This window comes from Mandrillus leucophaeus, unplaced genomic scaffold, assembly GCF_000951045.1.
Source record: "Mandrillus leucophaeus isolate KB7577 unplaced genomic scaffold, Mleu.le_1.0 Scaffold937, whole genome shotgun sequence".
Classification (NCBI taxonomy): Eukaryota; Metazoa; Chordata; class Mammalia; order Primates; family Cercopithecidae; genus Mandrillus; species Mandrillus leucophaeus.
In genome coordinates, this window is record NW_012110219.1 from 1,724,244 (window position 1) to 1,731,084 (window position 6,841).

General features: G+C 44.7%; 1 pseudogene; it reads right to left on the reverse strand.

Annotated features, from left to right (window-relative positions):
* The window catches only part of LOC105532161, a 10,853-nt pseudogene extending 4,281 nt beyond the window's left edge, over window positions 1-6,572 (reverse strand).
* Window positions 6,573-6,841: the final 269 nt, after the last annotated feature.

A 6,841-nucleotide genomic window follows, 5' to 3' on the forward strand; every position in this document is an offset into this window, starting at 1 on the left:
CAAGAGTTTCCTTATCACTTACTGAATACTCATTGTGTGTTTTCCCCTTAGTCTTCTGGGAGGAACCATCTATGGTCCTGTCCTGAAGGGAGTTCCTACTGGGTCTGCTAGGACCTTTGTATGGTAACTAATTAAGATTTAGATCCCCTGTTAGGAAACCTGCTGGGTTAAGGGTTTTTGATAGGAAGGTTTTTAGTGACCTCAGTGCTTTCGGGCTATGCCCTTGTTTACACTAACAACAAGGTGCTATTGGAGTGTTATAGGGTCATGGAGAAGACCTTCAATTATCAATTATAGGTTTTAAATTTACCCTGGCTTTTTTTTTTATTTTAATTTTTTATTTTTTTACCCTGGCTTTTAAAGGAATAGGATGCACTGTTTTTTCTTTACTACTCTCTCTCTTTGACTTTCTGTCTCTCTCTTTCTTTCTATCTTTGACTTTGTCTCTTTCTCTCTGACTCCCTCTTTGTCTCTCTATGTCTTCCTCTCTCTCTTTCCTTCTCTCTTTTACTTTCTGTCTTTCCCCTCTCTCTTTCTTTGACTTTCTGCTGGTCTTTCCGTACCTCTGCCAGCCACTTATGCTGCTCTTCTCCCTTCTCCTTCTCCTTCCCCTTTGGCTTTGACTTCGGCAGTATAAGACTGCCACCTTCCTGGGTTTTTGCACTGCATGCAATAACTCTATGATTTCCTTATGGTATTTAATGGATTTCCCCTTAGGTTAGGAACTCCCTTTCTTTGCATATTGCAGCATGGGCATGCAGGATTAGATAAACATACTTGCTATCTGTATACACATTTATTCTTTTTCCCATTCCCAGTTCTAAGGCTCAGGTCAGTGCCACTAGTTCTGCTAACTGGGCACTGGTCCCTGGGGGAAGAGACTTACTTTCAAGTACTGTTACATCACTAACTATGGCATAACCTGCCCTTCATATCCTATTCTCCACAAATGAACTTCTATCAGTATATAGGTTAAGGTCAGGATTAGTTAAGCGAACTTCTAAGAGATCCTCTCAGGCAGCCTAAGTTTGGACGATAATTTGTTGGCAGTCATGCTCGATTGGTTCCCCATCCTCTAGGAGAAAAGCGGCAGGGTTGAGGGATGCACACATGTGTATTTGAAGCACCAGTCACTCAAGGAGTAGCACCTGGTATCTAAGCAGGTGGTTGCCTGATAACCATAAACTTCCTTTGGCACCCAGTATGCCATTTACATCATGAGTAGTCCAGGCAGTGAGATCCTTTCCTTGTATTATTTTGATAGCCTCTGACACTAAGATGGCCACCGCCACAACTACCCATAAACAGTGAGGCCAGCCTTTTGCTACTATATCAATTCCTTACTTAGGTATGCCATTGGTTGTTGGGTTGTTCCACGAGTCTTATAGGTAAAAAGAGAAGTTTTGTCCTGTGGGAAGTTTTGTCCTGTGAGAAGGCTTAAGGCTAGAGCTTATACTAGGGCCTGCTTTAAGGTTTTGAAGGCTGTTTCTGCCTCTGGTTCCCATTCTACTAGATGAGTATTTGCCCTCTGGGTCTCCTTGATTAGAGTATAGGGGGGCCTGGCTATCTCGCTGTATCCGGGGATCCATAGTCAGCAAAAGCTGGTGATTCCAAGGAACCCCCGCAACTGTTTTAATGTCTTAGGATGAGGATAAGCCAGTATAGGCTGTATTTGTTCCTTGCTGAGAGCCCTGGTTCCTCTGACTAAGATTAGGCCTAGATATTTGACTTGTAGGCAGAACTGGGCCTTTGGTTTAGACACCTTGTACCCTTGATTAGCTAGAAAGTTTAAGAGATCTAGAGTAGCCTGCTGGCACGAGGCTTCTGAACTGGTAGCCCAAAGTAAATCATCCACATACTGAAGGACTAGAGTGCCTGGACTTGAGAAGTAGCCTAGATCTTGAGCCAGTGCCTGACTAAACAGATGAGGGTTATCCCTAAACCCTTGGGGCAAGATCATCCATTAAGTTAGGGTGTGTGGTCTGTGGGATCCTTGAAGTCAGAGAAACTGGGAGTCAGTATGCAGGGGAATACAGAAGAAGGCATCCTTGAGGTCCAGAACAGTGAACCATTCTGCTTGCTCTGGTATTTGAGAGAGCAGGGTATAGGGGTTGGGTACAACTGGATATAGAGGAATTACTGTCTCATTGATTAGTCTAAGATCTTGCACTAGTCTCCACTGACCATTCAGTTTTTGTACTCCTAGAATTGGGGTGTTGCAGGGACTGCTGCATTTTCTTACTAAGCCTTGAGCTTTTAAATGTCTAACAATATCCTGTAATCCTTTATGAGCTTCAGGCCTTAAGGGATGTTGCCTTTGATAAGAAAAAGTGGTGGGGGCTTTTAGCCTGATTTGTACTGGGCAGGCATTTTTTTGCCCTTCTGAATTGTCCTTCCAATGCCCAGACTTCAGGGTTGATTCCCTCCTCAAGTAGGGAACAACAGATGGGTAACTTGTTCCCCATATTCATATAGATAATAGCTCCAGCTTTGGCTAATATGTCCCTCCCTAATAAGGGTGTGGGACTTTAAAGCATAACAAGGAAGGCATTTGAAAACAGCAAAGTTTCCCAATTACAACTAAGGAGGTGGGAGAAATACCTGGTTACAGGCTGTCCCAGGATTCCTCAGTTGGTAACGGACCTTGAGGACAGCTGTCTGGGACAGAAGCTTAACACTGATAAAGCCATGCCAGTGTCCAGGAGAAAGTCAATTTCCTGGCCCTTGATAGTTAAATGTACCTGGGGTTCAGTGAGGGTGATGACACGAGCTGGCGCTTGCCCCAGGCACCCTCAGTCCTGTTGTTGGATCATCTGATTGGGGGCTTCTGGCCCAGAGAACCTTTGTCCTCTGGGGCAGTGTGCCTTCCAGTGATTGCCTCGGCGTAGTAGACATGGGTGAGGGGGCAGCTTGTTTCTCATTGGAAGATCTTTTTAAAAGTGTCCTTGCAAACCACACAGATAACAAGCCCTACTGGGTGATTGGCCTGCTCCATTTTCTGTCTTCTCTGAACCACCAAGGTTTGTTTGTCTGAGGGCCATGAGTAAGCCTGCAGCCTTTCTCTGATCTCGCTTTTCCTTTTCAGCCTGTTCCTCTTGGGCCCTACTATAGAACACCGAGGTTGCCAGGTTTCATAATGCCTCCAGATTTTGTTCAGGGGCCAGGGCTTGCTTTTAGAGCCTTCTCCTGATATCTGTGGCTGATTGGGTAATAAACTTATCTTTTAGGATCAATTGACCCTTGAGAGAGTCGGGTGACAGGGGCGTATATTTTGTTAAGGCCTCCCATAGCCACTCGAGGAAGGCAGAAGGATTTTCTTCCTTTCCCTGAGTTATGGTAGACATCATTGAATAATTCATGGGCTTTTTCCTTAATTCTCCTTAGTCCTTCTAGAACACAGGTCAGCAGATGTTTACAACTCCAGTTCCCATGATCTGAGTCAAGGTCCCAGTGGGGGTCCACACTGGGAACAGCTTGCTGACCAGTAGGGAATTTGTCCCTTTCTTCAGCTGTCATTCTGTCATTTACTTGACTAAGATACCAGTTATCTCCAAACTCTCAGGCTGCAGCTAAAGCTGCATTATTTTCATTAAAGACCAGGGTTTGATCTAACAATAGCATGACATCTCTCCAAGTGAGGTTGAAGGTTTGCCCTAGACCCTGTAGGACATCTATATACCTATCAGGATCATCTGAAAACTTTCCCAGGTCTACCTTGATCTGCTTTAAATCAGAGAGGGAGAAGGGGACATGTACCCGTGTTGGGCCAAATTCCCCTCGCCGTACAGCTTGAACGGGACATAACTGATAGCCAGGGTTTTTTTGTGGTCCTTTGGAGATTTCTTTGCTTGTTTCCTTCTGGGCAGGGGAGATTAGAGGAGGCTTATTATTAATAGGAAGGGGAGCTGTAGGAAGGCTAGGATATGGAGGTAAGCTGAGAGGTCCTCCTGTGGGATGTAAATTGCAAGCTTTGCATAGATGTGGATTCTCCTTCAATGGAAAGAAAGCTTGGACATAAGGTATTTCACTCCATTTGCCTTCCCTCTTACAGAAAAGGTCAAGCTGCAAGATAGTATTGTAATTTATACTTCCCTCAAGTGGCCATTTCTCCCCATCAGAGAGAGAATATTAGGGACAGGCCATAGTACAAAAAAAAAAAAAAAAAAAAAAGCTGCTTCTTTTTCAGGGTTTGTGGGTCAAATTGGTCCCAATGGCTTAGGATGTATTTCAAGGGTGAGCCTGTTGCTGCCTGAGTGTTTCCCATGTGAAAGAAAACACCACCTGTGGTTTTGGTTTGTTTGTCCCCCAACCCCCTGGCCTGAGAACTGGCAACGGTCCCTGGACCCTGCTGATCAGAACAACTGTGCTCACAGAAGCAGTAGCAGAAACACTAGTTTTCCTCTTAGACCACAAAGAGGACTGAGGAAGGTCAGATTTAGTGGCCCTTACCGATGCATTCTCAAAAACCTGCACCCTCACCTTTCCTCTTAGACCACAAAGAGGATCGAGAAAAATCAGATTTAGTGGCCCTTACCGACGCATTCTCAAAAACCTGTTAGAGTCCTAAGCACTTTTTCCTATTAGTATTGGGACCTTACCCTTGTCCTCTAAAGATGATATGCCCCAAAAACTGAGTGGAGGGCCATACCCTGAGGGAGGGAAGGGATTTCTAGGGTTGGAAGAGTGATGCCTTTTGTCCTCACTTCTCATCATATGGATAGGAAGGATATCATTTCTCAGGCTTCCCATATCCTAGCTTCAGGAATAGCCTTTGTTAGGCCTGCTTGTCTGAGGAGGGATCCTAAAATTCCAGATAGTCTCCTGCCTGACGGGGCTTTGGGCAACAATTATGTCTGTCTGATTGGTGAGCCTGGGTGCCTAAAGAAAGGAACAGAGTCCTGAAGTTTATACTAGAAATCATTCTTATAGGAGAAACTAGAAAAGCACCAGAGACAGGGAGTGGTTTTTAGAAGCAGGACTGGCCTGGGAGAAGAGAGGCGAGAGGAAGTTTGTCTGACAGGCATTAGGACCCAGGAGGCAAGGGTCAGGATAGATAGGATAGATGGGTGAGTCTTGCTTGGGTGACGTGACTTTGAGAGTTCTGCTCATGGCTGCAGGGTCAACCAACTTTTTGTTGGGACCGCAGAGCTGAATGGCTTTCCTCTCTCTCAACTCTTGGCTCAGCCCAGAAGTACTGGAAAAGTGGAAGCTGGTTCCAGGCAAACCAATGCTCCCAACTCTGAAGAGTTGGAGTTGTTATAGAGCCCTTTCCCAGAAAGCCTGACACCTGTGACTTTAGTCTGGCGGCCACGCTAGTTACTTTTAACTGGCCAACAGGTGCCTGATGTTTAGCTCCCAAATTCTACAGAAAAACAGGACAGAATGGTAAGCGAAAGGGGTCCAGTGGTAATTACCACTTGGTGATAGTCCCTTCCTGTTGGCCAAGATGTGTCTGGATTTGGTTCCTTCCAGTGGGTTCTTGGTCTCACTGACTTCAAGAATGAAGCCACAGACTTTTGTGGTGAGTGTTACAGCTCTTAAAAGTGGCATGGACCCAAAGAGTGAGCAACAGTGGGATTTATTGTGAAGAGCGAAAGAACAATGCTCCCACACCGTGGAAGGGGACCCAAGCAGGTTGCTGCTGCTTGCTGGGTTGGCTAGCTTTTATTCACTTATTTGTCCCTGCCCATGTCCTGCTGATCAGGCCATTTTACAGAGTGCTGATTGGTCCATTTTACAGAGCACTGATTGGTCCATTTTACAGTGTGCTGATTGGTTCACTTTACAAACCTCTAGCTAGCCACAGACTGCTGATTGGTGCATTTTCACAGAGCACTGATTGGCGCATTTTACAAACCTCTAGCTAGCCTCAGAGCACTGATTAGTGCGTTTTACAATACTAGCTACAGAGTGCTGATTGGTACATTTTACAATCCTTTTGTAAGACAGAAAAGTTCTCCAAGTCCTCACCTAACCCAGAAGTCCAGCTGGCTTCACCTGTCAGGCTGATGTCTTGTTTCATCAATAATCGTTTTACTTCTATGTACAGAAGAGACTAGCCAGTTTCCATCCACATTATTTGTTGACTACGTCTGATGGATGGCTGATCTCAAATTTTCTTTTGTAGTTCATCGTATCTACAAGCATCCATGATCTTTGTATCTTGATATAAGCTTCTGTGCAAAGTTTTATTCAAATCATCAAATGAAGCTGCACTCGTCTGGACATTCTGATTACATGGTTCCCTGAAGAAATCACTAAAAGAAAGAAAAAGACCCATGGCAATGATCCCTGAGCAAAACTTCTCTGCTTCTTCTGGAGGTCCCTTCTCCTACTGCTGAATAGCTTCTCCAACAGCATTTGCCCTTAAACTCATGGTCTCAAGCCAACCTCCTGCCTCAGCCTCCTAAGTAGCTAGAGCTACTGACACACACCACCTCACTTAGCTCCCTTTTGGATTTAATTGGTAAATCCAGTTTTGGATTTAAATTTGGATCCATAATGGTAAACCCTTTGAATGTAATTACAGATGGTTCTTGAAGGAAGCAGTTAGTAACCGAATATGCCACCATTTCGACTCAGAAATGTCAGTGACTGACATTCACAGTCCCAATCATGGCAATGGGGAGGGGACAGAGAATGAAGAGACAAAGAGGCAGGCAAAGGCACCAACCCACATGAAGTGAGGACAGCTGGCCAGCCAAAATAAAAAGTCACTCAGAAAAGGGATAAAAATTCACATTTCTCTTAGATGCTCCTTAGAAATATAACTCTAGCATAGGTCCGGACTTAAGGACCTTTTAAAAAAATTATTTATTTACCTTAAAAAAAAAAGGCAAGA